Here is a 12,360-nt window from a genome sequence, read left to right as displayed (position 1 = left end):
GCCAATTTCGCCGCAAAACCTTATTTTTCCAAAAACACCTATAAATAAATAAAACACCATAATAAGTACAAAAAGGGGCACTAACAGTATATACAAATGAGATAAATTAGACACATAAATGCGTCTATCAAATACCCCCAAATTTATTATTTGCTAGTCCTGAGAAAATTAAAACTACAAAATAAAATCCTAACTCACTTTCGCAGGCATCGTCGATTGCATTTAGCATATGCAATAAGACTTTAAACCCCTAGGTGGCCCTAGCGGAAGAGTTATAGTCTCGGGAGGGCTTACCAGAGATATACCCACAAAATCATTACTTCTAATTGGTCACAAGTATCCAAAGAGCTATGAGGACATACATATTCTCAACCTATCTCCAAGTAAGTAGAATGTCAGAGAAATTAAAGGTGTCAGCTCTAAAGCTGACTGAAGAAAAGGGGAGACACATCCACACGACTGCTAGATAAAGAGATATCCGCTACACAGCTAGATAAACATTGTAAGATACGTCCGCTGCTTTACAGCTGGATAAGATTAGGAGAGAGATAAAAATGAGAGGGACATCTGCTACACAGCTGGACTAATTACGTGTGATGAGTTAAACCAGTGCTAGAAAGATCTTGTGCCAGATTGAAAGCAGACTAACAAAGCAACCAAAATGCATCTTCTTCGACTCTCTCACAGTGCTCAGTAGAAATAACGTCTTCTTCGGTCTTCAACTGTTGATGATAAACTCTCGAACCTCATAGAACCTTGACAATTAACTCTTCTCTTCAATTTCTTCCTTGACTTATAAATTTCTTCTTCCCTATGGCCTTATTGAACAAAAAGAACGCAATGATGTTTCATTATTTATTTATTTTATTTTTATTTTTTTTTTCATTTTTCATTCATTTTTTTTTTGATGAACAAAAAATTACAAGACAAAAATTTACATGGACATGAGAGAAGGACTTTCAAAACTTGGATCTTCGCAACTTGTGATGTCTTGGTATCATGGATTCTAACAACTTATATCATTTTCTCTTATAACTTCAACTTTGATTTTTGAATTATTCTCTTCTATTGTTGCTTCTAAACCTAAAACGTCTTCACTTTCTTCATAGATTTTGATGTCGCTCCGCTTGTTGATGATGATAAGTTTCTACTGAGAGAGAGTCGCAATCCAGTAACTAAGACTACATTGTGAGGTTGCTTTGTCTTTCTGGCATTTCCCTGACCTACTGTCCTTTCCATCATGTATGGTTAGGTCCATCACGGTTACCCTCTAAAAGGCACAAGTTCTCTCCTGAATTTCAATGATCTCAATGTTTTTTTCTCTAATGTCTCAATAAGTTGTTATCTCTAGCATTCCAATTTCTATCTTTTCGGTGAGAAACAGTATGTAAACTTAGCTAACTGGGTACTATGTGACGCTAGAAGTTTCAAAAATGCGACTAAAATGTTTCTCCCATACCCCCAAACTTAAATCTATCATTGTCCTCAATGTTCTAAAGATAAAATTAAAAGCCTGAACAAGGAGAAACTGTTACCACTTGAAGCAAAAGAGATAAGGAAGGATATTACCGTGTCGCAAGAATATTGGGTTACCTCCCAAGAAGTGCTAAGTTTAAAGTCTTCAGCCAGACATCGGAAGGAATTAGTCACCTCATAGAATCATATAGAAGTAGTCGGAATAATTTTGGGTCATCTGGATCAAAAAGTATTACCCACAAGAAGAGGAAACTGCAACAGACCAAAAAGATGTCGAACATACCCTTGTTTAAGACACCTACATCTAGTTGTGGCTCAGGTTCAGGTTCTATAACTGGGTCTAGATAACAGGTTTTCATCGGTTGGATTTCCTCAAAGCTAAGATCCGGTTCAGGTATTAGAGTGGAAAAACTCAACTAAGAACTTATAAGCACATAACAACAACCTGAATAACTGGGGATCCTCTAAGTCAATCAGATTTGACTCACACAGCTGACCACAATGAAAGAGGTGGTCTTCCTTAAGAAAATGTGTCGACCCTAATATCCTAAAGTGATTAGGTTTAGTCTCAAAACTTAATAACCGACACATCTTAAAATCAAAAGTTCCCACAATTGGTTGAAAAGTTTTTGGTGGGAAAGCAAAGTCAATCTTGGTATCATAGCCTGGGTTAACCACATCAACCAGAGGATGGGTTTCTAACAACTGAATTTCCTTATGGACACCATTAGATTCAGGAAAACGTGTATGAAGATAATCTTGTAAGATGGTTGAGGCACAAATGTCAAGTCCTACAGGAGGGTACTTAAGAGTTAAAGCACACGGAGAATGATAATCCCCCCAAACTTAGAGTTTTTTGTGTCTCTAGAAAGACTAGTCACAACTTTCCTAATTTCTAGGTCATCGGATTCCTGGAAATGGTCAATAGATTCTTCTAAGTTGGGTTCATCCTCACTCATTTCTACGAGTTTATCATCTTCTAAGACTAGTGTTTCTAAATCGCTAGATTCTAAAACAGTATTCTCAGGGTAGACTCTTTCCTCTAAACCATTATCACAATCATATAAAGGATTATCAGAGAAAGTTTCATATAAAGGCTCATCAACTAAGGTTTTAATCATAGTTACCTCCTCCGATTCACTGATAGGTTCATCAAATAATGGATTGTCCAATACTCTGTAGGCTAAAGGATCATGAACTACATCGTCTAAAACGGTGGTATCTCTAGTCAGATCCACATCCTTTTGAATAGGTGAATAATCATTAAAATTATTGGGATCCGAACCAGAAATAATATTATCATTATGAAGCTCAAATGGAGTAACTAGTTCCGGATCACTATGCCTACAAATGTATGATTCTTCATCAATATTATCTTCATCATAATCATCATGAACCTCATCTAAAGTAGTGTCTTTTATTCTAACCTCGTCCTCTAGATTGGGAAAATATTCACTATTGATATCAAGGGTAGAATTGGAAACACTATTTTGGAAATTTAGATTATTTCGAGCAGCATTAGCTAACTGTTCATTTTCTGCCTCTAAACGTGCTTGAATTTCACTGAGCGTAACACTTATACGTTCACAAGTCTCATTGAATATCTTAGACCGTTGTGTACTCTCTCTCTTGAACTAACTGCACGTTCATACTCCCTTCGAACTTGTTGGTAGGTTTCTTCTAGAGATTGAACAGGTTTAGAAATGTCATAATCAGGACTAGTTTTTAAGTAATTTTCCAAAAACGCATGACTAGTACTATAATATTCCTGATTTTCTTGCTCGTAAGACCAATTCGTGTGTGGATAGTAATTGGGCTCACTATGGTATGAACCATAACCTTGAAAAGGTTGGCGTTCCCAACTACTATTCCCACCATGGTCATAAAACTGATGATGTCCATATTCAAATTCAGGTCGATACTCATTGTATTGGCTTCTATCATACCAGTTCGACATTCTTAACTGCAAGGGAATTCTAACCAAACACAAAGAAGGCTGACTCGACCACAACAAGCCTATTTTATCTAGCAAACAAAAAGCATGATGGATCCGCTTAGATTGTTTTCTAGACCAGCTTCTATTCATTCGAAAAGGAATTCATTACAATTTGAGCACACCCTTCTGGAATCAATCCGAGCTAATGTAAGTTGAATCGAGGCGAGGGAAGCTCAGTGGAGCTTTGATACCCAAAGCCTCACTGCTATCACAAGGCGGCGCAGTCACGCATTCAACTCACAGAAACCATCATGAACTTCGAAGTATGCTAAAAGAGTAACCAATATTTTTCGAACGACTTTCCTACTAAGCTCGTTACCCTATCGGTCTCTTTCTAGTCAATATTTTAAGCTTAGGTTCGCGTTTGGTTTCGTTTTCCTAAAGCGGGAAAGAAGGGAGCGGTGATGAAATCCGAACCCTTATCTTGTATTGGCCAGGCCTTGCCCTTTACTAGGAATTTAAAAACAGTCCAAATTCGTCCTCAATCAATGAATCACCTTAAGGAATACAGTAACTCGCTTACAGGAGATTCGCGAGTGTTTCGATGGACTTACCTCCCGTACCAGACGGGGTACGAACCGTTGAAGTCGACTCGGGCCACGACTCCTATGTCATGTACGAACTCGAGGGGGGAGGCGATATCGTAATCACCGTCCTTCTCTGCACACGGTTTATTTAAAAGTACCCTTCCGTAAGGTTAAAAAAAATGTCCAAAAGTCCTGAATAAAGTCCAAATAAAAAGTCCAAAAATTACAAAAATTATGAAAAATAAAGCCTATTTAAAAATTCTAAAAAAAATAAATAAAAGCTATATACAAAAAAATAATAATAATAAAAATTAAATCCTAAAAAAAATTATGTCTTTTTTTCTTCTCTTTTAGCTTTTAGCTTTAAGCTTTTTGTTCTCCAGTCCTTAGTATTCCACTTCGAACCTGTAAATCAAAGACAAAAAGAAATGTAAAAAGGAACAAATAATAGTAAAAAAAAATAAAAAAATAAACCTAAAAAAAAATCTATAAACAAGTCCGCGTCGGCGGCGCCATTTTGTTGTAGTATTAATTTTGCGGTAAATAAGGATTCGTTGCTCGGACTTGAAAAGATTTTTAAAACAAAAATATATACACAATATTTGTCACAGGATCAAGAGACACTAGGACACAAGATTCCACCATTAATCATTCACACAATTCATATATTTATTCGAAACAATTATAGCTCAAATCATAAGGACTCTCATTCTTGCCAAGGTAGATTTTTAGAATATTTATTGTATATCACTAGCATGACGCATCAAAAGCACTACGACCAAGCATACATCATCATACGATATCACAACCAATTAACAAAAATCATAAATCGATTAATAAAAAGTGCAAGTAGTCAAAAAAAGAATTAATATAATTATCATATGCGTAAAGAACGGCTTCCTCCATCATCCCAGTGTTGGGGTTTAGCTAATCATAATAATCATGTTCTCAAAATATATATTTAATGCTCAAAGTATGATTAAAAGAGTCAAAAGTTATAATACAGTGGTTCTGAGACTCACAAAACACGTCCAGAAAGAAACGATACCAGAAAACTGCAGCTAAACTGCGACACTTCTCCACTGCTGCCGGAACTGTTGAAAAACGACGGTCTTTGGCCGTCCGTTCTTCGTGTTCTTGAGCTCCTCCTTCTTCTTCAGCAGCAACAGGTGAACAATCCTGCAAGTCCCGATTTCTCGCTCCTCTCGGCTCTGGCTCGACCCCAAACTCTTTATAAAGCTCCTATGAGACCCTAGGATGCTATTTATACATAACAGAAGCAACGAATCACTCACAATAACTCCACATAATTCTCATTTACTCGGGAAAATATTTTTTTTTTCATTTTCTTCACTGTCAGCCAAGATACGATCTTTTCCACCTCTTCTGCCTGCGCAAATGAGTTGTAATACTTCCATAAGCCACATACAAACTTTATAAGAGAAGATATCTTCCCCTGTTTGTCCACAAACTTTCCAAATTTAGCTCACAGTGCACCCGATAATATCTTCCCCTGTTTAACTTTGATTTCCTCCCACGGCTTATTTGGCCCATTTTGCTCGATCAAATTGCTTACACTGGCCCTGTTTAGATCTATCAAGTTAATCCCAACTGATTCTGGGTATTGAATCTTCACAAAACACGTCCAAAAATTGAATTGAAAATTCATGCGGTTGTGAAGAAAAGTTCCCGCCAAATTCAAATTTTGAATTTTAAAGATGGTGTCCCCCTAACCACTGTTGGGTGTCCCTTTAGAAACTGGGGTGGAAACATCCTTTTTGTGGTGTAAATAGCCATGGGTGCCTTTAGCAATTCTTCTGGGATATTTTCCGCACTTTTTCGGGGTTCCTCGGAGACATTTCCTGGGGTACTTCCGGTACACTTCTGGGGCGCTTCTGGTACACCGTCAACGGAGCTCCAAACGCCGCATTTTTAGCCAATTTCGCCGCAAAACCTTATTTTTCCAAAAACACCTATAAATAAATAAAACACCATAATAAGTACAAAAACGGGCACTAACAGTAGTATAAAATGAGATAATTAAACACATAAATGCGTCTATCAAATACCCCCAAACTTATTATTTGCTAGTCCAAGCAAATTAAAACTACAAAATAAAATCCTAACTCACTTTCGCAGGCATCGTCGATTGCATTTAGCATATGCAATAAGCCTTTAAACCCCTAGGTGGCCCTAGCGGCCGAGTTATAGTCTCGGGAGGGCTTACCAGAGATATACCCACAAAATCATTACTCCTAATTGGTCACAAGTATCCAAAGAGATATGAGGACATACATATTCTCAACCTATCTCAAGTAAGTAGAATGCCAGAGAAATTAAAGGTGTCAGCTCTAAAGATGACTGAAGAAAGGGGAGACACATCCACACGACTGCTAGATAAAGAGATATCCGCTACACAGCTAGATAAACATTGTAAGATGCGTCCGCTGCTTTACAGCTGGATAAGATTAGGAGAGAGATAAAAATGAGAGGGACATCTCTACACAGCTGGACTAATTACGTGTGATGAGTTAAACCAGTGCTAGAAATATCTTGTGCCAGATTGAAAGCAGACTAACAAAGCAACCAAAATGCATCTTTCTTCGACTCTCTCACAGTGCTCAGTAGAAATAACGTCTTCTTCGGTCTTCAACTGTTGATGATAAACTCTCGAACCTCATAGAACCTTGACAATTAACTCTTCTCTTCGATTTCTTGCTTGACTTATAAATTTCTTCTTCCCTATGGCCTTATTGAACAAAAAGAACGTAATGATGTTTCATTATTTATTTATTTTATTTTATTTTTTTTCATTTTTCATTCATTTTTTTTTATGAACAAAAAATTACAAGACAAAAATTTACATGGCCATGAGAGAAGGACTTTCAAAACTTGGATCTTCGCAACTTGTAATGTCTTGGTATCATGGATTCTAACAACTTATATCATTTGCTCTTATAACTTCAATTTGATTTTTGAATTATTCTCTTCTATTGTTGCTTCTAAACCTAAAACGTCTTCACTTTCTTCATAGATTTTGATGTCGCTCCGCTTGTTGATGATGATAAGTTTCTACTGAGAGAGAGTCGCAATCCAGTAACTAAGACTACATTGTGAGGTTGCTTTGTCTTTCTGGCATTTCCCTGACCTACTTGCCTTTCCATCATGTATGGTTAGGTCCATCACGGTTACCCTCTAAAAGGCACAAGTTCTCTCCTGAATTTCAATGATCTCAATGTTTTTTTCTCTAATGTCTCAATAAGTTGTTATCTCTAGCATTCCAATTTCTATCTTTTCGGTGAGAAACAGTATGTAAACTTAGCTAACTGGGTACTATGTGACGCTAGAAGTTTCAAAAATGCGACTAAAATGTTTCTCCCATACCCCCAAACTTAAATCTATCATTGTCCTCAATGTTCTAAAGATAAAATTAAAAGCCTGAACAAGGAGAAACTGTTACCACTTGAAGCAAAAGAGATAAGGAAGGATATTACCGTGTCGCAAGAATATTGGGTTACCTCCCAAGAAGTGCTAAGTTTAAAGTCTTCAGCCAGACATCGGAAGGAATTAGTCACCTCATAGAATCATATAGAAGTAGTCGGAATAATTGTGGGTCATCTGGATCAAAAAGTATTACCCACAAGAAGAGGAAACTGCAACAGACCAAAAAGATGTCGAACATACCCTTGTTTAAGACACCTACATCTAGTTGTGGCTCTCAGGTTCAGGTTCTATAACTGGGTCTAGATAACAGGTTTTCATCGGTTGGATTTCCTCAAAGCTAAGATCCGGTTCAGGTATTAGAGTGGAAAAACTCAACTAAGAACTTATAAGCACATAACAACAACCTGAATAACTGGGGATCCTCTAAGTCAATCAGATTTGACTCACACAGCTGACCACAATGAAAGAGGTGGTCTTCCTTAAGAAAATGTGTCGACCCTAATATCCTAAAGTGATTAGGTTTAGTCTCAAAACTTAATAACCGACACATCTTAAAATCAAAAGTTCCCACAATTGGTTGAAAAGTTTTTGGTGGGAAAGCAAAGTCAATCTTGGTATCATAGCCTGGGTTAACCACATCAACCAGAGGATGGGTTTCTAACAACTGAATTTCCTTATGGACACCATTAGATTCAGGAAAACGTGTATGAAGATAATCTTGTAAGATGGTTGAGGCACAAATGTCAAGTCCTACAGGAGGGTACTTAAGAGTTAAAGCACACGGAGAATGATAATCCCCCCAAACTTAGAGTTTTTTGTGTCTCTAGAAAGACTAGTCACAACTTTCCTAATTTCTAGGTCATCGGATTCCTGGAAATGGTCAATAGATTCTTCTAAGTTGGGTTCATCCTCACTCATTTCTACGAGTTTATCATCTTCTAAGACTAGTGTTTCTAAATCGCTAGATTCTAAAACAGTATTCTCAGGGTAGACTCTTTCCTCTAAACCATTATCACAATCATATAAAGGATTATCAGAGAAAGTTTCATATAAAGGCTCATCAACTAAGGTTTTAATCATAGTTACCTCCTCCGATTCACTGATAGGTTCATCAAATAATGGATTGTCCAATACTCTGTAGGCTAAAGGATCATGAACTACATCGTCTAAAACGGTGGTATCTCTAGTCAGATCCACATCCTTTTGAATAGGTGAATAATCATTAAAATTATTGGGATCCGAACCAGAAATAATATTATCATTATGAAGCTCAAATGGAGTAACTAGTTCCGGATCACTATGCCTACAAATGTATGATTCTTCATCAATATTATCTTCATCATAATCATCATGAACCTCATCTAAAGTAGTGTCTTTTATTCTAACCTCGTCCTCTAGATTGGGAAAATATTCACTATTGATATCAAGGGTAGAATTGGAAACACTATTTTGGAAATTTAGATTATTTCGAGCAGCATTAGCTAACTGTTCATTTTCTGCCTCTAAACGTGCTTGAATTTCACTGAGCGTAACACTTATACGTTCACAAGTCTCATTGAATATCTTAGACCGTTGTGTACTCTCTTCTCTTGAACTAACTGCACGTTCATACTCCCTTCGAACTTGTTGGTAGGTTTCTTCTAGAGATTGAACAGGTTTAGAAATGTCATAATCAGGACTTTTTTAAGTAATTTTCCAAAAACGCATGACTAGTACTATAATATTCCTGATTTTCTTGCTCGTAAGACCAATTCGTGTGTGGATAGTAATTGGGCTCACTATGGTATGAACCATAACCTTGAAAAGGTTGGCGTTCCCAACTACTATTCCCACCATGGTCATAAAACGATGATGTCCATATTCAAATTCAGGTCGATACTCATTGTATTGGCTTCTATCATACCAGTTCGACATTCTTAACTGCAAGGGAATTCTAACCAAACACAAAGAAGGCTGACTCGACCACAACAAGCCTATTTTATCTAGCAAACAAAAGCATGATGGATCCGCTTAGATTGTTTTCTAGACCAGCTTCTATTCATTCGAAAAGGAATTCATTACAATTTGAGCACACCCTTCTGGAATCAATCCGAGCTAATGTAAGTTGAATCGAGGCGAGGGAAGCTCAGTGGAGCTTTGATACCCAAAGCCTCACTGCTATCACAAGGCGGCGCAGTCACGCATTCAACTCACAGAAACCATCATGAACTTCGAAGTATGCTAAAAGAGTAACCAATATTTTTCGAACGACTTTCCTACTAAGCTCGTTACCCTATCGGTCTCTTTCTAGTCAATATTTTAAGCTTAGGTTCGCGTTTGGTTTCGTTTTCCTAAAGCGGGAAAGAAGGGAGCGGTGATGAAATCCGAACCCTTATCTTGTATTGGCCAGGCCTTGCCCTTTACTAGGAATTTAAAAACAGTCCAAATTCGTCCTCAATCAATGAATCACCTTAAGGAATACAGTAACTCGCTTACAGGAGATTCGCGAGTGTTTCGATGGACTTACCTCCCGTACCAGACGGGGTACGAACCGTTGAAGTCGACTCGGGCCACGACTCCTATGTCATGTACGAACTCGAGGGGCCGAGGCGATATCGTAATCACCGTCCTTCTCTGCACACGGTTTATTTAAAAGTACCCTTCCGTAAGGTTAAAAAAAATGTCCAAAAGTCCTGAATAAAGTCCAAATAAAAAGTCCAAAAATTACAAAAATTATGAAAAATAAAGCCTATTTAAAAATTCAAAAAAATAAATAAAAGCTATATACAAAAAAATAATAATAATAAAATTAAATCCTAAAAAAAATTATGTCTTTTTTTTCTTCTTTTTAGCTTTTAGCTTTAAGCTTTTTGTTCTCCAGTCCTTAGTATTCCACTTCGAACCTGTAAATCAAAGACACAAAAAGAAATGTAAAAAGGAACAAATAATAGTAAAAAAAAATAAAAAAATAAACCTAAAAAAAATCTATAAACAAGTCCGCGTCGGCGGCGCCATTTTGTTGTAGTATTAATTTTGCGGTAAATAAGGATTCGTTGCTCGGACTTGAAAAGATTTTTAAAACAAAAATATATACACAATATTTGTCACAGGATCAAGAGACACTAGGACACAAGATTCCACCATTAATCATTCACACAATTCATATATTTATTCGAAACAATTATAGCTCAAATCATAAGGACTCTCATTCTTGCCAAGGTAGATTTTTAGAATATTTATTGTATATCACTAGCATGACGCATCAAAAGCACTACGACCAAGCATACATCATCATACGATATCACAACCAATTAACAAAAATCATAAATCGATTAATAAAAAGTGCAAGTAGTCAAAAAAAGAATTAATATAATTATCATATGCGTAAAGAACGGCTTCCTCCATCATCCCAGTGTTGGGGTTTAGCTAATCATAATAATCATGTTCTCAAAATTATATTTAATGCTCAAAGTATGATTAAAAGAGTCAAAAGTTATAATACAGTGGTTCTGAGACTCACAAAACACGTCCAGAAAGAAACGATACCAGAAAACTGCAGCTAAACTGCGACACTTCTCCACTGCTGCCGGAACTGTTGAAAAACGACGGTCTTTGGCCGTCCGTTCTTCGTGTTCTTGAGCTCCTCCTTCTTCTTCAGCAGCAACAGGTGAACAATCCTGCAAGTCCCGATTTCTCGCTCCTCTCGGCTCTGGCTCGACCCCAAACTCTTATAAAGCTCCTATGAGACCCTAGGATGCTATTTATACATACAGAAGCAACGAATCACTCACAATAACTCCACATAATTCTCATTTACTCGGGAAAATATTTTTTTTTCATTTTCTTCACTGTCAGCCAAGATACGATCTTTTCCACCTCTTCTGCCTGCGCAAATGAGTTGTAATACTTCCATAAGCCACATACAAACTTTATAAGAGAAGATATCTTCCCCTGTTTGTCCACAAACTTTCCAAATTTAGCTCACAGTGCACCCGATAATATCTTCCCCTGTTTAACTTTGATTTCCTCCCACGGCTTATTTGGCCCATTTTGCTCGATCAAATTGCTTACACTGGCCCTGTTTAGATCTATCAAGTTAATCCCAACTGATTCTGGGTATTGAATCTTCACAAAACACGTCCAAAAATTGAATTGAAAATTCATGCGGTTGTGAAGAAAAGTTCCCGCCAAATTCAAATTTTGAATTTTAAAGATGGTGTCCCCCTAACCACTGTTGGGTGTCCCTTTAGAAACTGGGGTGGAAACATCCTTTTTGTGGTGTAAATAGCCATGGGTGCCTTTAGCAATTCTTCTGGGATATTTTCCGCACTTTTTCGGGGTTCCTCGGAGACATTTCCGGGGTACTTCCGGTACACTTCTGGGGCGCTTCTGGTACACCGTCAACGGAGCTCCAAACGCCGCATTTTTAGCCAATTTCGCCGCAAAACCTTATTTTTCCAAAAACACCTATAAATAAATAAAACACCATAATAAGTACAAAAACGGGCACTAACAGTATATAAAATGAGATATATTAAACACATAAATGCGTCTATCAAATACCCCCAAACTTATTATTTGCTAGTCCAAGCAAATTAAAACTACAAAATAAAATCCTAACTCACTTTCGCAGGCATCGTCGATTGCATTTAGCATATGCAATAAGCCTTTAAACCCCTAGGTGGCCCTAGCGGCCGAGTTATAGTCTCGGGAGGGCTTACCAGAGATATACCCACAAAATCATTACTCCTAATTGGTCACAAGTATCCAAAGAGATATGAGGACACATATTCTCAACCTATCTCAAGTAAGTAGAATGCCAGAGAAATTAAAGGTGTCAGCTCTAAAGATGACTGAAGACAAGGGGAGACACATCCACACGACTGCTAGATAAAGAGATATCCGCTACACAGCTAGATAAACATTGTAAGATGCGTC

This window comes from Papaver somniferum, unplaced genomic scaffold, assembly GCF_003573695.1.
Source record: "Papaver somniferum cultivar HN1 unplaced genomic scaffold, ASM357369v1 unplaced-scaffold_118, whole genome shotgun sequence".
NCBI lineage: Eukaryota > Viridiplantae > Streptophyta > Magnoliopsida > Ranunculales > Papaveraceae > Papaver > Papaver somniferum.
Note: the sequence above shows the minus strand (reverse complement) of the source record.